Genomic DNA, 26,342 nt, shown 5'->3' with positions numbered 1-26,342 from the left:
AATTACGAATTTGTACATTTTAAATAAGATTAATTTTCTTAACTATTTCACGGCACCACATTCCTCTGCAATGGAAACAGCTGGTTGAAGGGCACTCTAGTACGTAAAATGTTCAGAAGCAACCGATTGACTTTGGCGAGAATGGCGAGAAATGTCATTCTGTCAGAGATATGTTACATGTCTCATTATTATCTCAGTAAATTTGTTCTGTAATATTATGCTGTGAGAATAATAATCTGTCTACTTATATATGAAATTCATTTTATCTTGGTATAATAAGTTTTGAGCATACGCATGAAGAAAACTGATGTGTTTTGAAAATAACCATTGTTTCAACACAAACTAGCTGGGGGAAAAAGAAACCTTTCGAATTTTCAAAATTAATTTGAATCCTGAAATTTGGGATTCAAATTATGTTTTTCGCGATCACGAGTTGTGACAGGACCCTACTCATTGGTTACTACCCCCTTCGCTTGTTTCTAGAAACGGTTCCTGTCCCTGCGCTTGGGCGGTTACTTGTGTATAGTTGTGTATGAGTAGGCTTGTGTGTGTGCGTAGACCTGTGTGTATGCACGCTAGCGTGTGTGTATGTGTGTAAAGGTGCGTGTGTGTATGTGTGTGTGTGTGAGCGTGCTTGTGTGTTGGACATGAACGCCACCGACCAGAAGCAGCGGCTACCGGGAGGAGTCGCGCCTGGCAGAGGACGGTGGCGTTTAAAAAGGAACCTAAAAATAAATTATATTTTTCATCATGAGCTTCCAGTCACTCATGTAAATAAAGCTCGAATAGCACAACTCTTTTCTGCTAATTTTCTAATGAAGAAATAAAGTAACAATTAGTTAGTACTGTACAGTAACGCTAACAGCTCTATTTTGAGAAATTTGGGACGTATCTTGGTACAGGAAAAAATTAATGGTCACCACCAGCAGTAGGGCGACTAACTGAAAAAAATGGGGATCAAATAATGCCCTGTCGATCGTAGCCAGATATCCACCTCACAAAAAATATAGATAATAATAATGATTATAATAATAATAACCTTACAGTGTTCAAATGGAAAAAAGTAATTGCCAAATTCTTCTCTGCCAAAATCAAAATGCAGCTTTTCAGAACTGATTAATTCAAAATGTATAACTAAAACCTGTTTTTTTAAGACTGCGTTGACCATCCTTGCACGATCTAGCTTTAATAAAAAAGTTCTGTCGCACGTTTAACAGTCAGGGTGAAATAAAAGAAAAAAAACATAATATTGTAGAATTTCCCTCAACGCAAGAAAAGAGCAATTTTATGACTCAGAATTAAAATTTAAACCTACTTTGATATTTTTTGAACTCCAGTACCTCCCCCAGCCCCCCCCCCCCCATCATATGAATTCTTGAGCATCAAAGAACCTCTGTGCCAATTTGACAAAAATCTTACTTTAACTGTAGATTTGAAAAGGAACACCCATACTCCCATCCACATACATTAATTTTATATAGATAGATTTATTAATTAATATTTTCAAGAAATTCAAAAAAAAGTATTGCTTAGCGTTTACAGTTTGCGAAAAAGCATGGCACTTATTGCAAAAAAGTGGAATGAACGAAATTGTAACTACCGGCAACTGGCAAATAAAGAATTTCCAGTTTTGCTCTTTATCTCTTGAAATAGTTTTTAATTCCAAGCATCAACCTATGATAATCCCATTAAGTTGACTGCGTTCAAAATCGAAGGAAATGTGGTGTAAGAAATATTTTAATGGACTTGGCCTTGTTCCCAAAGTTAATTTATCTCAAACTTGGTTCGGGTTTCAGAAAATCAATATTATCATCTGAACGATCCTGAATTAACAGTAATTAACTGCACCACCGTGAAAAATGATTCCCGGAATCCAATATCAGACCACCTTATTGATGAAAATCTTTCATCATAATTAGTTGCGGCAGCGTATAAGAACGTTACTTGTTACAATTTTACTTATTTTATATTCATTTCGCCAATGCCTACAGTTTCTGTGTCACTGAAGTTTATTAATTGAACAAGTTTCTCTGCAACCAGTTTTGGCTACAAAGTTACATGGTCTCATTTCATACAAAGTGGAATGTACTATGAAACTCCACGAAAACTTCGTACATAATTCGAAATTTCAAAATTTTTTTTTCATAAGCTCATATTTTCTTCTTACTTTTGAAGTGGCAGTGATTCGGGGGGGAGGGCTGGGGGGCAATCGTACCCCCCCCCCCAACTTACTTTTGATGGTTCATTTTTCAAAATTTGTTTTCCAGTTCAGGAACTAAAACTAGAACTTATTAAAAAACGAGCTGATGTGTGCATCACATGACTTCCTTTTACTCTAATTTAATGTCATTTCCCAATTATTAGCAATTTTAATGTGATTCAATAATTTACTCTCTAAACATCACCAACAATGGCCAAATTGAAACCAGATTTTTAAAAAAAATTAAATCACCAAATTTGTCGCCAAGTTGACGACAAAACTTGGCAACCAAAATGCTGGTGATATATCGCCGTGTCCGCCAAATTATAACACCACTTGAATTTACATCGAAATTAACAATGATTTCCCCCCAAAAAGGAGCAAAAGACCCCTTTAGAAACACCCGAATGCAACCAAAAGGAGAGGTGCACAACTAGACCCCACTAGGAGTCTGCGTACCAAATTTCAATTTTCTAGGACATACCGTACTTGAGTTATGCGACATACATACATGCGACGTCACGAGAAAACTCGTTGTAATTAACTCGGGGATCGTCAAAATGAATATTTCAGGTGTCTGTCCGTTCCTAGGCATACAACCATATGTGGTCGGGTCGAAAAAAAAACCTCAACATTCATTCGGGTTTGAGCAAAATAAAAATTAAGGTCGATTTTTGAATGAAATTTTTTTTCGCTAATACAATACTTCCCTTTCTGTAAAAGGATTTAAAAAGCAGTAATGTTAAAATTTTCAGATCATAATTATTTCTTTTACTTTGTATATCTGTTTACGAAATATTATTTAGCACAGGCGGTAACTTTTAGCTTATGTATTCATTGTTTAGATATTAGTAAATCAATTGTTTTACTTAAACAAGCCATATGAAAGTGTTAAAGTTAATCAAGTGTTTGTGACGTCTCAAAATACTTTGGGGTAAATAATGTAAGTCTAATTCATGTCTAAGTGTTTCTTCGGGAAAAGCTATTGCGTACATAATTCATCAAAATCTTAAGAAAAACGTGAGTTAAGCTGTTAAACTTACATCAATTACCACTCATCTGCTCTCAAAACCAGCCTTAGCAAAATTTCGTACTTCTCTCTCTCTCTCTCTCTTTTTTTCTTTTTTTTTTTCGGTGCTGCTAAAAGTCCCATGGCATTTAGTCGTCTTTTTTTTTTTTTTTTTTGCCCCCCCCCCCCTTTCAGTCCCAACTACCGCCTCTGTTACTTTGAATTAGTTCTTGTGACCCCAAAATATGTTTACCCAATTTTTATTGTTACTTTGTTATTTAAGTTTTGCTTTTAGTTGGTGTATTGTCATGGGTTGAGCTCTGCTGCTTACCACATATAATTCGTAAACATTCTTTGCCGGAAAAGAAATTCCGGAGCTGAGCTCCCTTGAGCTCCTATGCAGATTAAGCCCTGATGTTATTTTAGCGAATGAGATGTTTAATGTTTATTATTTATCATCGTATCGTCTCTATTTTAGTTTCATTCGAAAGAGCGGAAGAACTACATTTTTTGAACATTTTCTATCTACTGTAAAAAAATATCGAATGCCTTTAGTTAATGAATTTAAAAGATTATAAGTATTTAAGTAAGGTAAAATCAATTTTAAATTTGACATTTACATCATTGCTATTTTGCTCAAATGTTGACCAATAAAATTTTTAAACTGTTTCTAGGCTTCTCCGATAATCGGGGACTCAAATATTTCCCTCCGTTTTTATTAATTTATTTAATTATATATTTATTTGCTTATTTATTTATGTAATAATTTGCGTATATTTTGAGGAACACAATCGTTGTTACGCCTGTACTCGAAAAAGCTCCGAATCCAGGTCATTCTGGATTCTTTTAAATATAAAATGATTGTCCTTCTACCCCAACAATTAGGGTAATAAGTAAATTCATTACAAAATAGTTTTTTTAATAGTTTAAACTAATGTCTAGAAATTATTCAAATTTATGCAACATAATGTGTATGTTTTCGTTACTAAATAAATTAGCAAAAATATATTTTGAGGAGAAAGCTGTCATTGTCAGTCTCCGCGTAACAGCACTGCAATTTAAAGTAATTTTCCACTTTACACACCTCTTGTAAAGCTTTTAGCGAATATTCAATTAGTTCACATACAAATTTTAAAAGCGGTAGCTAACTTTTAAGCAAAATGGAAAACTCACTTTACAGAGAAATTAGTGACAATAGTTATAAAGTATACGCATTAAGTTCACTCAACAAAATAGCAAAAGTTAGAACTGTTTAAAAACCTTGAGCGAGAAATTAATACTTTATCTAACACATCAAGCGCATAATTAACTATTGATATTATCTTGACAGGTGACAAAAAAATGTTACCATAGATATATTTAATTTAATTTTAGGGTATTTTCCAGGTATCCTATTATCTGAATGGGACAGCGATGTTGTTTTAGGTTTTGTCGTTATTTAGTAATCTTTTTACAAGGTCCATTTTTTCAAAAAAGAGAAACAAATCTCTCTTTCTTTTTTCCCTTTTTATCTTTTTTCCTTTTTATTTATTTCTTTTTTTTCTCTCTCTCTCCCTCCTTTTTTTGGATAATGTCCCTCGTGATAAAATTTTAAAAAATCACTAAACATTCGCAATGTAGAAAAGGTAGAGGTATATGATCAGAAAATTGTAAGAAGATGACATAATATAATAGTTTTTCACTCTACAGGAAGCGTGATTTCTAGAAGTCTTAATTTTGAGAATCACATAAGGTGCTGAAGGAAAAAGTGGGTAAATTCTTTAGTATTCGGCAGTAACAATTTCATCAATAGCCACTTTTTTGATATAGTGGTCATTTTTTTGCTGAAAGAACTAAATGATGTATTTTTTAAAATTATTTAAGTAAATAATCCTGAACACCTTAATCATGTAATATATTTTTCATAAATTAGTTCTTAAAGAAAGTCTCTTGATTTTGTATTTTATAAGAGATCACACAAGAAATTATTGAGATCACACAAGAAACGCTACAGACTCATCCAATTTTAGTATTTTTTCAATAAAAATGATGGTAATAAATAATAAAACTTTACTCTTAATTAAAGAACTGTCGCAAAAATGTAAAGATAAGTAATTATTTTAATAATTATACAAAAGTAACAAACATGTGAAAACATAGAAAACTACGAAAATTAATCACGAAATTCAATTTTAAAAAAGTGTCGCCCTACTACATTTTTTTTAATTAAAATTATTATTATTATTATGAGTACCTTTTGACGTTCACTAGCCAAAAATCTCCGAGGACCGGTCATTATTTTCTGCGGACCGGGCGGCTGCGGACAAGGGTTGAGAATCACTGAACATTTTTTTTTTTAATTATATTATACAGAATGATTTTCATGTATTTTGAATCTGCCTACATCGATCAAATCTAAAAAAAAAAATTAATGATCAATTTCAAAATGATGTAAGAAGATCAAAAAGTTGGATTAGTTTTCCTATTAGTTCTCACAGATATTTACTTTCTCTGTTGCCAACCTGCATACGCAACACAAATTACGAAAATAAAAATAAATTAAATAAATAAAGCCGAGCAAAGTACTACTTCAAACCAACCACAAAATCGATGCTAAACTAAAAACGTGTATCTTGACCTTTGACTGTCCACCGCTCAAATAACCACAGCATGAAGAACACGTGGTCGCAACTTGTTATAGTGGTCCGAATCAAAACACACGTGTTGCGAAATTCTTCCAGAGAAACTGATGACGTTCGGAAGGACGAATTCTGCGGAAGATGCCGAAGATTCGAGGTCAAATTCTCGCTCCCCTCCCTTTGATTAGCGGAAGGAAACGTGTTATTTGATTGGTGGATCGTCTTGCTGTTTCCGTTGCCTGCTATAAAGTAATAAGTGATGGATTTATTTTCCCAAATGAACCTTATTACGCTGTTCTGCAGCGACGGAATACGTGTTCAATGCTCTCTGTCACGTTCAAGCCTTACGAAGTCCAGTTCAAATGAAAATGAGATAAATATACAGGGGTGTCCCCCCCCCTCTAAGTTCAATGGCGCAAATTCCCCCTCTCCCCCCCCCCCCCCAAAAAATCTTCTCATATCTTTTGCACTTTTTTATTTTTAACCCCTTTTTCATTTTATTCGTTTTTTTAATTAATTGTTTATTATTATTTAATATTTTTTTTACTTATTTATTTTTTATTTTAAATTATTATTTTTGTTGTTTTAGAAAAGTTCCGTGTTTACACCAATAGCATACACACACAAAATAATTAAATAAATAAAACAAAATTAAAATAAAATAAAATGAAAATAAAACAAAATAAATAGTTAAAACTAAAAATTCATCAAATAAATTTAAAAATTTTAAATTTTAAAAACTAAGAAACTTGATGGCGCAACTTGCGCCATAATCCCCCTTATCGGCACCCTTGCAAATATACCAATTTTTATTAATATATATATATATATATATATATATATATATATATATATATATATATATATATATATAATAGTGGTAAATTAATAAAAGAAAAAGTACATAAAAAAGAAAAAAAAAGTTGAAAGCAGGGGAAATTAAAGAATGCCAAATACAAAGGAAATTCTGCTTTGAGATCGACCTCATCAGCAGTAGCGTACCTATGGGAGGATCTGGCATAGAATGCCCTCCATCACCGCTGCCTGGTATGCAAACTGTGCAATAGAAGTCTTTAGTTAATTCAGTGAATCGAAATGAAAACACTACCAGTAAAATTCCTTTTTTTTTTTTCGAGAATTAAGGATTGCTTCATTTTTTCGTCTAGCTCTTTTTCTTGCAAGGTTTTTTTTTTTTTTTTTTTCAAACATGTTTTCTAATTATATGATCAATTTTTGAAAAATATGCAAAAAAAATAATAATCAGTCGAAATGCCTCCCCCTGGCGGCTACGTCTCTGGCGAGAGCCAATCCTGTCAACCCCTAGGTACGCCACTGCTCATCAGCATTGGGTATCTCAAAGTAACATGTACCAGATCTACAAAAAGCAACATTAAATGGATAATTAGATCAATGCACTGAAAAATCCAAAGAATGTATACTTTGAAGAGACAGTCAAATTTTGAAAAGAAAAAAGAATGTGGGGTGTACTGAATATATCCAATGCCTGGTGTGGAGACAATTACTTTGTCACAAAGCCTGAGAAAAGCGCAACACAAAAAAGTTTAAAAAATAGACATTGTGCAATATTCAATACAATGAGAGTTCGTGATTTATATTATCCTTAAATTTGCCCGTTTGCGTACTGCTAAAAATTTTTGAACTGCTCAAAGCTAAGAGGAAATTTTTTCAAAAATGAAATGAGAATGAAGTGTCTCCGCCGAGATCTTTAAAACCAAAAACCGTTTGGTCCAATAAAACAAATTCCTCAAAGTTTTCATAGGGGACAAAGAGACTGACAGATACACATATCCCCATCCCAATACCCCACTGCTGTCAAATTTTTTATGTTTCATTAGTTGAGTATTTTTTTCCCCTTTTCAGCAATATTTTTTCAATGTATAAAATCTTCTTTCATGCTTTTTTCCTCTTCATTTCTTTTTGCTTTTACCGAAGATTAGTCTAAAAACAGGCAAGCATTATCAATGAAAAGATGCAATAAGTCATGGAAAATTATTATACCAGTATATTCTAGAGAAAATACCGCTCATATTTAATATTTCTTCTCAAACTAAAACAAGCTCATGCACAAACAAAGAGAAATTATTAGGTGTTTCGAGTTACGTAAAAAATCGTATCAGATTTATATAAATAAGATTGCGGTAAGCCTCGCATCAGCGAGGAGGACACGTGTCCTTATCGACCTGTTGCTTCGTGCTGTTCTTATTATCAGAAACGAGGCTTACTTTTAAATGCAACTGAAGATCGTGAACTGTTTATTTTGTTCATTTCTTTTATTAAACTTTATTTCATTTATTTGTTTAATATCTCTCTCTCTCTCTCTCTCTCTAGTCTCTTCAACACACACTAGCTTTTCTAATTTCTTTGTCTTGGAAACACATTATTTTTGTCAATCAAAAAGTGCAAGGAAAACAGTTTTTTTTTAAATTTAAAATGCAACGAATCATTTTTTCAAATCTTTTTAAGCAACTTATCTCTCTCTCTCCCTCTCCCCCCCCCCCCTCTCTCTCAAACAAGCACACACACAGTGAGAGAGGTTTTTTTGCCTTGGCAATAGTATTTTTATCAAGCAAATATTGCAAGGAGAACCCATTTTTTAAATTAAAGTGTAAGTAATTATTCATTCAACTACTTTTGATCAACTCATAAGGTTTGAAAGGCATTCTATGATTTCCAGAACAGGAGCAACCATACCTAAATATATCTTCAAAAAAATCTTTTAAATGAAATTTTAAAAAACGATGCACCACCTTAAAAACGGGAAAAATCGTAATGTTGCTGCATAATAACGAGAATGTTTTTCTATTTTCTTAATTCACATTCACAAATTGTACACCAATATGTTTAAAAAGACAACATGCTGCGAAATCAATATTATCATTACTCAAAGCTCTTGCGCAATGACTGTTATTTTGTTAGACTCCCCACCATGATCCTTTCAAAAGTCTCATCCGCTGTATTGAAGATGCAGTGTTATTTAAATGTCCATTATAGCGTCCGAACTAACCCGTACGCTTCTTTCTAATGTGACGTCCGAAATTTAGTTCCAACTTTTTTTTAAATTCTGAAAAGAAAATTAATTAGTAAAAATATAAGATACCTTTTTTCTGTGACGGAAGGAAAAATATTTCCTTTGAAAAAGAGATTTTTATGGGGGAAAAAAGAAAACAAATCCCATAAGAGCGATAGTTACAACTTTATTATTTTTCGAGAGAAGGCAAGTGAACGGATTCTTTGCACTTTTAACTAAAGTGGAAAAATGTCTTTAGAAAAAAAGCCACGAAAAAAAATGAATTTAGAATATTTCAGAATGAGCTTCTTCAAGTAAATTCACGTATTTTGTCATGAAGTGTATTTTTAATCTCATGGATAATTAGTGTATAGTTAGACAACATAAAATCTAAAAATAAAACCTCTGTAATTTATTGCTTTGTATTTTCTTACTACGACTAAATAATATGTATTTTTTCCCCATAGTAGGGTAATTTTCACTTTATTGTGAGTTCACGTTCTAACAACCGAGTTTGCATGTCCTTAGGTCCATAATTGCGAATTTTGACTTGGGGGGGGGGAGCAAAGGGTGTATACTCAATGCCAATTGTATAGGGAGAAAAACATTCTCACTCATATGAAAAAACATTAAAAAAGTTAGTTGGACAATTGACCCCCTGATCATCTAACCGACGGGATCTCCTTTTCTACAAGGGTAGTTACAGCCGGTCTCGAATATAAATTTAATTACTCCTTACAGCATACCTTTCATCAATATGTAAGTCGAAATTTGATAATAAAGTCGAGTCCGCTTAATGGAATGGGCAATTTGCCAGGGAAAATTATTCTAATAAGTGGGATATTCCATTATCCGGGATAAAAATCACTCACATCAACGGAGTAGTACATTGGAATTTTATTACATTAAGCGGGATATTCTATTATCCGATATTCCATTAAGCGGGCTCGACTGTATTGTGTTGATAAAATCTGTACTTCAGAGCCAGAGAGACGTAAGTCCAAAAATTGCGATTTTCTGTTCATTAGTGCACTGTATGTAGAAGCCTATTCCGCATCGAGTCACGTGAACGTAATACTTTTTTTTAAAAAAAATAATATTTTCAATTTTTTCCATGGTTAAAAGAGCGTGCGTCTCATCCTTTGAACGGGCCAGAAAAAGGTTTTCCACCTCTGCTGTGAAATTATCATAATGTGACTTACGTCCTCCTGGCTCTAAACTACAAAAATTAGGAAATTTGTGTTGCAATAAAATGGATTTTTTAGAAATACGTTAGGTAATTTTGTTAAATAATATTCGAGCATAATTCTGATTTAATTATTCCAGTATTTTTAACTACGATTCAGTAAAATGCAATTTTTGTACGTTCATGCTAATTGTAACCTCAAGTTCTAACGGTAGATTTTGCTTGGTCTGCAGATGTCGCTAGCAACTATTTTACACACCACAGCGAACTTTATAACACTACTTAAGACCACCACCAACTATTGTAAATCGAAAAATGATTATTTTGTGTTGTTGATGGAATGGGAAAACTTTCGTTTTATTCATTTTTATTTATTTATTTATTTTTTAAAAATGTAATATGTTATTGTTGCTTTTACTGTTCTACCCGATTCTTCAATATCTGACGAAGTCTGATAAGACCTAAAAGGTTGCTGACTCTTAAAAAGATCAGCAATAAAAGAGAATCCGAACAGAAATCCTGCCTAAGCCGTCCCCATATTGTCAAAAAAATTATTTGTAGAAGCCTGATTACTTTAACACTTGGTGCAAATAGTATAGTTATTCTTGCGTTTCTTTACTAAACGTGAGGAACTTCAATGAAATATAGTCATATAATAAGAAGTAACAACATCAAAAAGCACAAATTGCAGATTACTGCAGACACGTGTTTCGAAGTTACAAGGAACATCATTTTCAATGCAAAAGAAATGAGCTTATGGATGAAAAGACATCCGACAAAAACCAGGAATCAAATAAACAAGCAGCTTTTTTTACAAACAGCTGTTTTGGATTTATTAAAAACAAGTCCTTTCCTCGGTGCCTAAAAATAAAGAAATGCTCGCAAGGCTTGTTTTTCGAAACAGCTATTTGCTGAGTTCTTAACTCTTTAATGCTTTTATTTGTACTGATATACACATTGCCTCTTTTTTACTCATTTCAGAGTACTAAATTTTTCGACTGCTTTTTTACATGATGCATTACACTTCTTTTTGTTTTCATTGAAGAGTTTATATAGTTCTTCATTTAATTCTATTCCGTCAGCACCAAATATAAGGTGCTGTCCGTTCAAACAATAGAAAACAATCCACGCTTACTCTCATGCTCGAAAAGACGAATTCAAAACAGTGAATACAAAAAATAGTGAGGCTGAAAACTCAAAAAAAAAAACCTTCTTACTTAGGTCAAACGTGTTGACACACATAAGAAAAAGCTCTAACATATAAATTATTTGTCTGTTAAAAAGAGATATTTCAGATTAATGAGAAAAAAGAACATAGAAATTTACAAAATGATCTTTTCACGTAAATGCTCATATTCTCTAAAGTTTACAATCGAAAAAAAAACATCAAATTAAAAAACATGTCATTTCAAATTTCAATTAATTTTATTGTACTGCACTATATTTAGTAATTATTTCACCAAACGCGGTACCTGAAATTTTTCTAAATACAAAACCAGAGCCGATTTACTGGGAGAATTCTTTACCTATGTTTCTCGTCCGTTCCTACCTGTGAAGGTTGCTATGACAACCTTGAGACGGGATGTATATCTGGAGCCAAAAACTTATTATACTTTTATTTCCCACCAAACGTGACAAAAATGCTAGTTTGAAGCTTCAGCCTCAAGTCAAAAAGCGTGTTAAACTTGTTCGGTGAGAGCGACTTATTGTAAAATGTAATTTTTAAGTAGCATCTAGAAGTACGCGCTTAAGATTCAGCATTAAAAAAGAAGTCCGCAAAAGAATATGTGTTTAATATTTTGTAAAATTTCATTCGTTCAATGGAGTTAAAAATATGCAGATCAATAATGCATTAGTTCTAGAACAACCAAAAGCAAATTAAAATATCAATAATATACTAGTTCTAGAATAACCAAAAACAAATTAAGTTATCAATAATCCACTAGTTCTAGACTAATTAAATCAAATTATAATTAAGATTAAGTATTAAACGAGCTGATGTGTGCATCACATGACTTCCTTTTACTCCAATTTAATGTCATTTCCCCATTACTGGCAATTTTAATGTGATTCAATAGTTTACTCTCTAAATATCACAAACAGTGACCAAATTTAAACAAATTTTTATAAAAAAAATCGCCAAATTTGTCGCCAAGCTGGCGGCAAAACTTGGTGACCAAAAGACTGGCGATATATCGCCAAGTGTCCGCCAAATTATAACAGCACTTGAGTTTACATCGATATTAACAATGATTTCCCCCCAAAAAGGGGCAAAAGGCCCCTTTGGAGCATCCAAATGAACCAAAAGCGGAAATGCATAACTAGACCCCACTAGGAGTCTACGTACCAAATTTAAACTTACTAGGACTTACCGTTCTTAAGTTATGCGACATACATACGCACATACATACATACGTACATACAGACGTCACGGGAAAATTCGTTGTAATTAACTCGGGAATCGTCATTATGGATATTTCGCATGTCTATACGTTCTTAGGCACTTATCCACGTGTGGTCGAGTCGAAAAAAAAGTCTCAATATTCATTCGGGGGTGAGTAAAATGAAAATTAAGGTCGATTTTTGAGTGAAAATTTTTTCGTGATTACAATACTTCCTTTTTTGTGAAATGAAATAAAAAGAAGATAGCAAAAGAATATTTGTTCAAAGTTTCGTGAAAAAATCATTCGTTCAAAGAGCTGAAAAACTGTCGTTGCTGCTGTGGGCAATTAAAAGGCGGTAACTGCAAATTTTTCATTTTTTATCATTTTTGTCATTTATTGTACGTTTGCTTTAATGTACAAGCTTGTTTATTTGGTTACCATTGGAAAGAGAAGAGCGAAAAAAGCAGCGCAAAAGTCCAACATTTCACTATTGTTCGTACTGAATTCAAAACGAGTTTCTTCAAAAATCTCAAAAATTCGTGTCTGCAGATACCTGTTCACGTCAGAATAGCACTAGTTATAGACAAACGAAAATCAAATTAAATTTAAGCATTTAAAAAGAAACCAGCTAAAGATTTTTTTTTTTTTTTTGTATTTAAATGGAAATTCATTCGTTCGATTGAGCTTTATTATTCTGATATATACGTAGAAAGATTACAATATCATAAAGCAAACTTTTAATACATCCAGTACCCTCAAGAGAAAAGCTTGAAAATTCACCAAATCTCACCGCATCTCAATAAGTATCAGGATGAAACAGACCTAGAACCAAAAACTTTGAAAATGCTTCATAAGAGCGAAATAAGTGTTAGTCAAAGAAGATATGGAGAGAAAAAAAAAAGGACTGCTGAGTGGGAGAGAGAATGACCGATTCCAGTTCCAACTACAGGAAGTTTAGAGTATTCGACTCGACTTTTTTGTTCAAAAATCAATCCGACTCTAACATCGCGAGCACTGGTACAAATGTAGGCTTTAAGGGAAAATGACCGACTCCGATTCTTGAAATTTTAAACTTCGACTCCATACCAGTGGCGTAGCTACAGCTTCTGCCATTCGGGCGGTTCCTCTATTTGCGCTCTTTCTTTGAGACACATCCTATCTAATACATTAAACCGTCGAAAATTGTTGAACACTTAAATTTCGGAAGAAAAGGGAAACTAATTTAAACCGTATTCTTCCTACAAAAAAAAAATGTAGGACTAGGGTGGGGGATGTTAAGCGCCTATCTCGGAGAAATATTCTAGGTTAACATCGAAAATCGCAGTTAAAAGTGACGTTTAGGGGGATGGAGTTCTCTCCCGAATCTTCATCAAAACTGAAGTCAGTTTTAGCTTTCGGTGACGTTGGGAAGTCAGGGTCTTTTCTCGAATATTTTCCGAAATTTACGTTTTAAAAATACAATTTAAGTCTGTCTTGGTGGACGTTAAGAGAATGAGGAAGGTTCAGGGGATCTACGGAAATAATTCAACTTTGAACACTCAGAAGCGCAGTTGCAGTCACAACAGAACTTTACATTTCGAAAGGTGTTTTCTTCTTTGCCACCAGTAATAGATGTAAAGTATGGTTCTCTTATTTAGATTATTTCCCCCACATCAAAGGTGCTAAATCGCCGCCCCTAAAAATACGCCACCCAGGGCGAACCGCCCCCTCCGCCCCACCCTAGCTACGCCACTGCTCCCTACTCCCTTTACCCCAAAATCAGCCCAACTCCGACTTTTACTCCGACTCCGCAGCCCTGGAAAAAAACTATTGCTATCCACACTCTTCCAAAATTAGAACTTATTTCCATTATTCATATTCTGCATCTTAAGTAGGCGAAAAAATGCACTCAGCATTTTAGTCGCCCCATATTGAAGGGGAAAAAAAAGAGTTTCTTCTTTCTTAGACGCCGTTTTCCGTTTCTTATGTTTACGCCTCCGACATCACTTTCGCTGGTATTAAATGAGACAGTGAGAAGCAAATGGATGTAGGTGGCAAAATTGAAAATTTGGAGAAAACCAGAACAAATAGTAGGGGAACCTCTCCTCTGCCTTAGGTCAAGAGATAGTACTAGTAACCCTCGTATGTACTGCTGTATATCATGATTTAGAAAAAAAGATCAATGAAAGCCTACCTAGGGCGTTATCTTTAAATGCTTTTTACTCAAAACTTGAAAATGTCCACTTACATCCCTTTGCTTCTCACTGCCTCAAATGAGGAAAAAAACAACATGAGATAGGGATCAAAATAAGCAGAATTTTTCATGAAAAAAGAAATACTCGTGATACACTATTGGTTTAACCATTAATAACGCATTAAACGCTCATTACCAAAGTGTTAAACTAGATCTTCAGTAATGACCATTTAAAATATCTCTTAACAACTTATTCAAGTTTTTTTTGTTGAAAAGTGTCGTTATATCTCCGCTCTTTCGCTCGTCGTCGCTCGTTTTCTCTCGAGCCACGTTTTCGTTCTTTCAATTTCATGCTTGTTATTGTTTGCTACATTTGAAACCACCTGTTTGATGAGGTTTGGATATCAATTATGCTTAGTTTTTATGAAATATCTGTTGTTGAATTGCTTGAAGAGTTTTACTTGTGTAACTAGCTCATCTGTACTAATAATATAAAGCTGAAGAGTTTGTTTGTTTGAACGCGCTAATCTCAGGAACTACTGGTTCGAATTGAAAAATTCTTTTTGTGTTGATTAGTCCTTTTAATGAGGAAGGCTATAGGCTATAATTTACATTGATATTTTTATTAGAACTACCTGATGTTGTCAAATTCATAAAAATTCAAAGATTCAAATTGGCAGGCTACGTCATAAGATTAAATAAAGAACGATTAACAAACAAAATTTTTTTTTGGCTAAACCTACAGGAGTTAGAACAAGGGGGTCAACCTAACCGCAGATGAGTTGATTGCCTTGATAAGGATTTGTCTACAATAAAAGTGAAAAATTGGCAAGCCATGGTATATGCAATATAGCCATGGATATGCAACTGTCTGGTTGGAGTGTAAGAAAAATCCTGCATAACAATCTCACAACGTGAGTAGTTTTTCCAGCCGAACACGATTATACCGGCCAAGTTTGACCCGAATGCGAAATGCTTGCTGAGTAGTTCTCAAAGAACCACCATTACGAATATACTCCTCCACAGCATACAACGAGGCTCACCGCGCCACGCTATTGCGACTACTGCAAATGGCACGTATGCGACGATCGATGGATTCCACCTCCACCATCATATCTCCAACAAATCTCGCACAACCCCCCCCCCCCCTCCGAATACAGATAAGATCTTTTTTCCAAATAAAAGTTATTTACCAACTCTCTTATACAGCTAAAAATAAAACTTAGAAACTTTTATGCACGGTCTAATAAGTTTAGATTCAGTAAAGCACAGAATTCTTGAGCAACACATCCTTCTTTATTTACTTGAATTCATCAGAAATATATTAATCTGAAAATGGAGCATCCAATAATGATCAACAAAATCTTTTCTGGAGATGAGAAAACAAAAGAAAAGCCTCAAGTATTTCATCAGCTTCAATTTAATCATGTCTCGCAAAACTAAATAAACATTGTGCTCACTTTATTGCTTTTAATTAAAGTAATTTATTAACTTTTGTCTCGGGCAGAGATTGTTATCTAAGAATCAGCCGTTTTCTTGAAGAGGTCTGACAAAAGTAACTCTAAGCTATAAATGAATAGAGACAACAAATGTGATAAAATCTTTTTAATTAACTCACACATCAATTATAGTAGAGTTAGGGGGTTAACTTTTATTTTAGTCAACTTAATTAAGTACATATTAGAGTGTTTAGTTAAAAGGGCATAAAATATGTACAGAAGTGTCTTTACTAAGAAAAAATAAATGTGTGTTAATGAATTTATGCTAGTAGATAGTTTATGTTTTTTGAAGCCTTAAGTGTATAGCAGCTATGTAGTACAGCGGTTTCAGATTGAGTACAAGAAAATGAATGGAGTCACATCTATACTTTCCTTGACCTTTTTTTAAAAATACTAACATCAGATTATTGTTTTTTTTTAATTTTATTTTATCGCTGAATATTGTACAAAATTAGAATTATTAAAAAGAGCCACAGCGAAGTGGAGGTCAATCCGCCCAAAACATTTGCTTTTAAGAGTGATGCCAATCCTAACATAAAAATATGGTAATTAACATAGTCTTCTTTGTATAAAAAATTAAGATTAAAAGTAGGATTTTGGTTGCAATTTCCAATGAAACACGTGTTACCATTGCCGGGACAACTTTGCCAATCGGGACAGCCTTGCTGCTGGTGTTATTTGCAAGTAATTCGCAACAAGTTCCGCAAGTAAAAAAAATTAAGAACATGTGTACAAAAAAGTGTGTATTTAAAAATAAATATTTTTTGATGTAATTATCAAAAGAGAAATGCATAAAAAATGTAAAGCTCATGATTTATAGAATCTCGCTAAATTTTATAAGTTTATCCCTTCTGGACGGAATCGTACAGATAGAAGAGTTACAAAGAAAGACTAAAACCGGGTTCTTTGGGATGGAAATTTCGAAAATTCTCAGGAATTTTCGCGTAGTTTTAAATGCAAATTTTACTCTTGCTTTTTACGCTTCCTTCCTAACGATTACAATTTTCATGCATTTAACTGCATGTGTGTCCCAAAACTAAAATTTTGGGTTAGGGAAAATTCTCAATCTTCCGATTGAAATTGAAGTTTTGTTAAATGACAATATATACGAGCATGCACATATATAATATCAAATGAGAAAGAACATAAAACATCATTTTTTTTTAATTTAAAAAGAAAGAAAAGTTTCAATTTTGCCACATTATCTCCAATTTTGCGAATCCTCAGAAAAATTTGCCGAATAAGGAAATTTCTTTGGAAGTCACAGTGACCACTCATTTGGGCACCCACTTTTACTTTTGTACAGGCAAATTAACTAATGTTTTCCTAAAAATGTTATGTGAAATAAGACCTAAAGAACATTATAGCTGGTCTTGCAGAAATTTTTCATAATTAAAGATTTAAATGATTGATGTGAGTGTTTAACCTTTTTACAACAGTAGTCAACAAAAAGTCACATAATATCTGATGATATGAGCAAGTATTGCTTACATTCTTATTTCCGGATATCAACCAAACATCTGAACTTTTAGCTTCTTTTGACACAAATTAAACCTTCTGTTGTTTATATTTCCAACTTTAATTCAGTTTTATGTAAGCAATAGCTTGTTATTGAGAATGTACTATAATTTTTATCAATGATATACCTGAAATAAGTTTTACATAACCTTGTTTTAAGCCTAATGTCAACATAAAAAAGTATGGATTTTATTTACTCAAAGTCTAGACCTGAAATAATTCTTACATAACCTTGTTTTAAGCCTAATGTCAACATAAAGTATGGATTTTATTTACTCAAAGTCCAGACCTGAAATAAGTCTTACATAACCTTGTTTTAAGTCTAATGTCAACATAAAAAAGTACGGATTTTATTTACTCAAAGTCCATAATGTTTCCCAAAGTTCTGGGCTCATTCCCCAAAATTTCCCAATTTTAGGCCAAAATTCCCGGATTTAATAATGTCACTCAAAATCTGTGGGTTTTTGCATCTCTAATAAGTGGTAATGAGTTCACAAGTGCCTTTTTCACTGAAGTAACTTTTCAAAAAAGCATCAATTAAACATTACTAGGATAATTGGCAGCAAAGAAACGCCTCAAAGGTAAAATTTATTCCTTTGCGATGTTTCACTAATGTCCAGTTTAAGATTTAAAACAAAAATTGTAGACCTGTTAATAAAACAAGCTATATTAATAAGACTTCGAAAAGCCTTTTGTCATGTTAAAGGCCTGACTATGTCTTGAAACAGCGTTGTACACCACTATGTAGACTGATTAATATAATCTTGCAGAACGTTTCGTAACATATGTCGAGAGAATTCAGGAAGGAAAATCTGTGAGGTTGATTGGCTATGATATTGATTGGTCAAGATAGATCGGGGAAGATTTTCATGATTTATTATTGATAATACGTACAAGAGAGACGCGATTTCGCTCTTTTTTTTTTTTTTTTTTTTTCAAATCTTGACAATACAGATTTAAACCCAAACAGATTTAAAAACTTTTTCCGAGTTATATGTGAAAAATATCGTCTGGTAGTTAAAAGCAATATTATTTTCCTTAAAAAGAAAAAATGGAAGTTTTGTATTGCTACCTTTTTTTATTTGTTGTTTGCTAAATTTGCTAGTGTTTAATCTAATGTTCTTTTAACGGCTATTAATACTACCGTGTTCAGGTAAACGGCAGGAACTGCAAATTTTTCAATTTTTTGCATGTTTGTCTTCTATTGTACGTTTCCTTTATTCTGCCGTGCTAAGCACAGATGTGGTATCTGCAGTAGAGCTCAAAACGAGAAATTGACGATTAAAGTTTTGCAACTCATTTCTTTGATTTATGAGTCAATTAAATGCTCAACTTGCGGTAGTTGTTTCGTAAATAACTTATCTAAAAACTGTAAGAGAGTATTTTTGTAAAAATGTTAATTTAAAATTAATAAATGTAGTTACGACAAATTTTCTTTTCAAAACCTTTTCATATACTAAGCTATTTTCACCGTAAGTGACAATTACTAGGCATTTTTAGGGGTATTTGCACAGATACGACAAAAATAGCTTAGTAAAACGTGCTCGGAGTATCATTAAATAATACTGAAAACATCTGCTTTCTTTAGACTTAGCTGTTTCGCTTTGTTTTGTTACTACAAATTTAACAGAATCTATCTTCTGAAAGATACCATTTTTAAAATTCCGGACAGTTAAAACTGTAATCCATTACAATTTTCTGTTTTTTATATTCAAAGAATGTGTTTTTTATAATGTTTTAATTTCTAGATTCATTTTTACCGAGCATGAAAATAATTTTGACAGCAGACGATACTTAAATAAAAATATTACTGACTGTAGAATGAAATGCGCTTTTTTTTTTTTTTTTTGAATGAAAGAATTAAATATGAATATTTTACATGCATTTCATTTTTAGAATATGCATTTTAAATAAACATTTAAATAGAAAACGCTGAATATTTACTTTAACAATTATGCAAAGTTGTATTAGTTTTTATTATCAACCTGTATCAACTATTCAACGGTAAACTAATTTTAATATTCTGTGTTACAATAAACTGCTACATTATTAAATATGCTGCTTTACTAAGGTATGAAAGTCGTATCTACAAAAAATACTAAGGAAAAAAGTGGTAACTGCGCAGATACCACTTTAAAGGCTTAGTATTTGTCACTTACGTTCAAGTTGCCTTAGCAAACTCCGCAAACTATGCAGTTACGACTTTTTTCTTAAAGCTTTTTTTAATATTTCGCGTTCACAAATCGCCAAAAAACTTGAGATTTAGGTAAATTAAATTACTAACGACCACCTGGTGACAATAACTCAATTTTGATAAAATGTGCAGATACCACATCTGTGCTTAGCACGGCAGTATTGCAAAAGTTTTCTTTTTTGGTTTCCGGTGAAAAAAGCGCTAAAGAAATGTATAATTCCAACATTTCTTTATTGTTGGTATTGAATGCAAAACGCGTCTCATCAAATGTCTGGAAAAACCATTTTTGCAGATAGTGCCATATTGAAATATATGCTGCGTTTTTTGGTGCTCGTTTCTTTCTAATATAAGTATGTTTTGTTATGCAATCGGGAGCTTTTCTGACAGTTGCGACAAAATTTCCCTGAGCTTTAGGCGCGGTCAATTGAGCAAAAATTCTAGCGAAAATTTTCCTGAGTTTTGAGAGATGCTAAAAAAAAATAGGCTCTTTCACAACACTAGAACTTATGTGCACCGTTGGGCCCAGGGTTGTCCTATTTTGTCCACGCTGGAAAAAACCGTTGGAAAAAACCGTCCCGGAAAAAATGTCATTTTGTTAAAAATTTAAAGTTGTGGAAAAAAAATAGATAGATTCTTACTATTCAAGTAATAGTTTAATATAAAAATATCATACATAAATATGTATGTAAACAATTGAATGTAAAATATTTTAAAGTGAAAATGAAAATAGTAAGATCAGTTGAAGTGTATGTAAGTGTGTATATAAATCAAATGAGTGTGAATAAGTTATAATGTATGTAATAGCATTTATAAAAACAAACATATCAGCCGTACATTTTAATATGTTTATCTGTGATGTGGAGATTTATTGCCCATAATAAATGCATTCATAAAATTAAAGAGTATAAATAAAAGTTTTTAAACGTTAGAGTCTCAGAACATTAAAAATCATATTAAACAAAAAAAAAGAAAAAGAAAAACCACTTGATATTAATAAAGGAAATGTTGACATGAAATCTGTTTTTGTAGTACAAATACGAATGTGATGATCAGCAACAGGCTCTGAATTCAGTTAGGCTGTTTCTAGTCAATTTCTTAGTCCCCAATGAAGATTATTGGCAATTTAAAAGCTATCTACCCCCTTGCTCATTACAGCCTCTTCCGGTACACTGTTCTGAGTACCTACAACCCTACTAAAGTAGTATTCTTTCTTATTTTTTGTGACATTAACGTATCTATAAAAGCATGCAGAGTATATAAATATTTTACTATGGGATGAAATCAATAAAAACTCAAAGAATATAACAGTAAAATATTTTTTGTCTATAAATCTTCGTTTTGTACATCTGTCGCCAAGCATTTCATTTGACTTTTCCATTGAGTTTATTTTCTACTATTGTAATAGTATATAATAGTGTAATCACGCCCAATAGCTTATTCACATTGCTAAATTTAATTACTTTTAAGTAAAATATGATTTAAAATTAGTTTATTAATGTGTAATTATTATTTTATTTATTTTATTTATTTATTTATTTATTTATTTTTTGGATTCATTAAATTCTAAAGTTAACAATCATTCTATTTTAACTAAATGATTAATTCACAATTGATAATGTATTACAATTATATACTAATTGTATTACACCATAACAATAAATTTATGTATGGATAATCAGTTGTTTTTTCATTTTGTCCATTTCGTCCAGTTTTGTCCATTTCGTCCAATTTCTTCCGACGTCCCGGACTTTTTACAAAAAAGTGGACAAAATAGCAACCTGGTAGAGCCCGCCTCCAAGTGTGATAAAACGTCTACCCTCATTGTTATAATATGGTTTCATTAAAATGAGGCTTGACCTCGAGAATTATAGAGGGTCTTAAAAGAGGAAGAACTTAGTTGTATCGATAGGACAAAGTTTCTCTTGATATTCAAAAAGTAGAAGAATTTTTGAGATTTGTGACTGGCACTTCAAAAGAATGTTGCAAAAGTCATGTACTCTTTAATATCATTATTCCTTACAATAACAATCATAACTCACCGTTTCTGTTCATAAGAGCTCAGGCTATTCTAAAATGAAAGTTACAAAATATTGCATGAAAAGTTTATAAAATGTGCTTGTTTTTTGAAAGAGTTAATCAATCTTTCTTTTCATCTTAGATATAAATTAATGAACCTTTTGTTATGAACATAGAAATTAAATCTATTTATACAAATAAAATTTGGTATAGTATTAAAAAAGGATTTTGTTCTGCAAAAAAAAAAAAAACATATCCGCATGTAATGTCTCGGAAATACATGAAAAATATACTATCTGTTTCTATTACTGTGATGTAATAGATGCATTAGACGTTGAATATTATGGGAACACCATCTATGTTAGTTCACAGCTTCTTATTGAATAAATGCTAAAAATAACATATTTATCGATAGCAAAAATTGTATCTTGATATTGACTAATACTTCAAAAAAAGGATGCATACGCTTTAACATTATTATGATTTGCAGAAATGATGACAACATCCTATATCTCTTCCTAAAAATTTACGAGATTCTTATATAAAAATTGCAACATACTGATGAAAAATCGACAAAGTATGCATGATTCTTGAGAGTGTTAATTAATCTTTCTTAATTTCTTAATTATCCAGTAATGAAAATTTTATCATGAACATAATAGTTAAATTTCTTCATCAAATGAATTTCGGAATGGTATTTAAACAAAGTTTTTTTTTCTGCAAAAAGAAAACATGTGTGCATGTAATATTTCGGAAAACACGAAAACCAATAGTTGTTTCTTTTAATGTGCATTAGACGCTGAATATTTTACAGGGAGGAAAACTGTCTATATTAGACTACTGTATCTTATTAAATGAAAGCTAAAAATAATAAATTAAAATAGTTTTCGAGACTTTCACTACATTCTGCAGAATCTCACAGTTGAATGAAATGCAAATTTCTTGACAAAAACAAATTGGTGTTAATGCATGAAAACGTTGCAATATTTTTACTCATTTTCAACTTATTTTTCGGACAAATAAAATTTGTATTTTAAGCCATTTCAGCTTTTTTGTTCATTAGCAATCGGAAATGAGCCAAAAATTTTACTTAAGTGTTTTAGTGAAAATTTAGTATCGTGGAATGTGAAAAGAGGAAGGAGCAACCGGAATTTAAATTTTTTCATTTTAGTATTTTTTTCTTTTAAATTTTCATTGTTTAAAATATCAAACGTTCTAAACTGATATACATCTCTCCAAACCAGTCATTTCAAATTCATGCGGAGGGGGGGTGCAACGTTTGCATACTAAATGCAAACTTTAACGGTAAACAGCAAAAATCAAGCCCACTTATGTGTGTACGTTGATTTCTCAAAGCTAGGGGAGAACTGTTCCCCCTCCCCCGACCCCTTAAATGACGCGCCTGCATCTCTTCCTTCCATGCCTCCTTCCATTCCGTCCTTAGAAAATTACATATTTTGTTAGAATTCATCCCAATTATTGTCCTTCGTTGCTTTCGTATATTTAACTCCTCAAAAATAAATTTTATTCCTCTAAAAAATGTCAAGGAGCTTTCTCACGCTTCGAGAGAAAAAAAAAGAAGGCTTTAGCTATAATCTATGGTAAAAATCAATGTAAACAATTGATAAATCCGGTAAAAATTGAACATTAAATAAAAAAATTTAAATGATAATAAAGTATAAAAATTTAAAAACTCACGCCATATCAAAAGTCAACCCTCCAGAATGTCAGGTAATAATCCAAAATTGTCTCACATCATTTTCTCCTATTAATTTCCAGCCGAGTTTTATTTATAAGCATAAAATGTTCATTCTAAACTCGGATCCCGTTTCAAAGTAACACGGCGCGTGTCTCAAAACCAACTAAACATCCGCCGAACTCGAACGAGTTAAACGATGCAATCGGCGATCACGTGGTTGCCGAAATGAATTTGGGTATAAACTGGGCGCACTTCTTAAAAAGAACCCTCTATGCAGTGAGCCAAACAAGATTTTTTGGCGGCCGCCAACAGAGTTGGAGAGGAAGAGCCTCACGTTCTTATTAAATTTATTGCTCACTGTCTAAAACTGACTGATGCTATCAAGTTGTTGTTACAAACAAAAAATGTTCGAGCGATGCATTAGAAAACACTAGTTGCATACAACTGCTTTCAGTGCGATTGCACCAGTTCACTAGAAAACAAAAATGTATGTCAGATTTTTTTTTTTTTTTTTTTTTTTTTTTTTTGCCTGTTTAAATATTTTAAAAACAAAATTACGAAACAGTGGAATGAGGGGCAAAGTTGTATAGTTAAGATCAGGAATGCCCACCTGGGGGGAGGGGGTCATGGCACAGACTGCGCCAATGGAATTTTTAGGGGGATTGTTTTGAGGGATATTTTTTATTATTTGGGGGAGGGGGATCATGTGGTATTCAGGGACGGGTGCGCCTTTGGTCTTAGGGGGGATGGACACCCCTGGTTAAGACAACCTTCTTTTTCAAAATGAGCAAATTGGAAATTCGCTTTAGAAATTACAGTAGATAAAGAAAAATGCATTTTGTAATAAAATTTGCATTGAAGTATTATTTTTCATTTTTCTCACTAAATTTGTACAGATTCAAAAAAAAGAAAAGAAATTCTAATTGCATTATTGGCGTGTTACTCAGTAAAGTTTTTCTTTTTTTTCTTTTTTTTTTTTTTTTTTTTTTTTTTTTTTTTTTTTGAGCAATTACATTTGTTAATTGTTTTTACTTGACCGTCCTTGAGGTTCCGGTTCCTTTTTCAACCCCACCGTCCTCTGCAGGCACGGCTCCTCCGGTCCTAAGCAATGTCCCCCGGAATCTGCTTCTTCTGGTCGGTGGCGTCCATCTCCTACAAACACGCACGCTCACACACCATACACACTCACACACACATACGCACCAACGTGCATTCACACAGGTCTACGCACGCCCACAAGCCTATACACAACTAGACACACGTAACCGCCCAAGAGGAGGGGCAGGCTTGGGGGGATAGGAGAAGTTTCTAGAAACAATAACTCCAATGAATAGGGTCCTGTCGTAGCTCGTGATTGCGTAAAACATAATTTGAATTCAAAATTTCAGAACTCAAATTAATTTTTCAGCAATCACGATTGCTTATTCTTTTTTTTTTTTTTTTGAGCAATCACGATTGCTTATTGTTCTCATTTGACTGTTTTGATGTCCTATCATTTTATTTTCTCACCGCCACCCTCTGCACCATCACCCGTCGACCGGGTCCTCACGATGCTGCTCCTATAGCGAAAGCCGCCTCCAGGTTCCATCCATGTGCTACACACACGCGCATACATACACAACTACACACACAGATACACACACACAAACACATACACATACATACAGACACCTACACATACAGACAACTACTCACACATTCATGCATACATACAGACACCTACACATAAACACACATACACACAACTATCCACACATTCATACCTGCACACAGACACAAACACACATGCCTACACACATACCCCTACACACAACACACATACCCCCACACACAAGCACCACTTCTATGTACACACACTCGTGATTGCGAAAAACGTAATTTGAATTCAAGATATCAAAATTCAAATTAATTTTTTTTTCTTTTTTTTTTCTTTTTCTTTTTTTCTTTTTTTTTTTGAGCAATCACGATTGCTTATTGTTCTCACTTGACTGTTTTGATGTCCTATCATTTTATTTTCCCACCGCCACCCTCCGCACCATCACCGTCAGTAGGGTAAAATTGCCGTTTCTGGATCAGCGGCGGAGTGCGGAGAGCCACGCCCCCTCCCCAGGCTATTACCCCCAGGCTAATGCCCTCAGGTGTTTGCCCTCAGGCGTTTGCCCTAAGGCTATTGGCCCCGCCCCCGCCCCCAGGCATGCCCTCAGGCATTTTTCGAGTGGAGTTGAGTTGTTTTGCCCTCAGGCGTTTTTCGAGTGGAGTTGAGTTGTTTTAGCCTCAGGCGTTTTCGAGTGGAGTTGAGTTGTTTTAGCCTCAGGCGTTTTTCGAGTGGAGTTGAGTTGTTTTGCCCTCAGGCGTTTTTCGAGTGGAGTTGAGTGGTTTTAGCCTCAGGCGTTTTTCGAGTGGAGTTGAGTTGTTTTGCCCTCAGGCATTTTTCGAGTGGAGTTGAGTTGTTTTGAAAAGTTCATAGTTTTAGAATGGCAACATGTTTTAGTTTCGGTTTTCCCTGCGCCCCCTAGCGGCTAATAGTGGAACTACTATAGCACTGTAGCAGTGTCAATATTAGAAAAATTGCTTTTTCAATAGAAAGTTTACTTTTTTAAGGATGGCAACACTTTTTAGTTTCGGTTTCAACCATATTAATCCACATCCTCACTCGGCGGCGGAGCAGAGTTGAGTTGTTTTTTAAAGTTTACATTTTTAAGGATGGCAACACTTTTTTGTTTCGGTTTCAACCATATTAATCCACATCCTCACTCGGCGGCGGAGCAGTGTTGAGTTGTTTTTTTAAAGTTTACATTTTTAAGGATGGCAACACTTT

General features: G+C 33.2%; 1 protein-coding gene across 1 annotated transcript in view; it reads right to left on the bottom strand.

The window, feature by feature from the left end:
- Positions 1–23,687, bottom strand: part of LOC129225132 (relaxin receptor 1-like) — a 377,647-nt gene extending 353,960 nt beyond the window's left edge. The window contains exon 1 of the mRNA XM_054859692.1: positions 23,524–23,687. The gene's annotated coding sequence lies outside the window, so the exon portion shown is untranslated. The remainder of the gene's footprint in view (positions 1–23,523) is intronic.
- Positions 23,688–26,342: the final 2,655 nt, after the last annotated feature.

This window comes from Uloborus diversus, chromosome 6, assembly GCF_026930045.1.
Source record: "Uloborus diversus isolate 005 chromosome 6, Udiv.v.3.1, whole genome shotgun sequence".
NCBI lineage: Eukaryota > Metazoa > Arthropoda > Arachnida > Araneae > Uloboridae > Uloborus > Uloborus diversus.
This window is presented reverse-complemented; position numbering and strand designations above follow the sequence as displayed.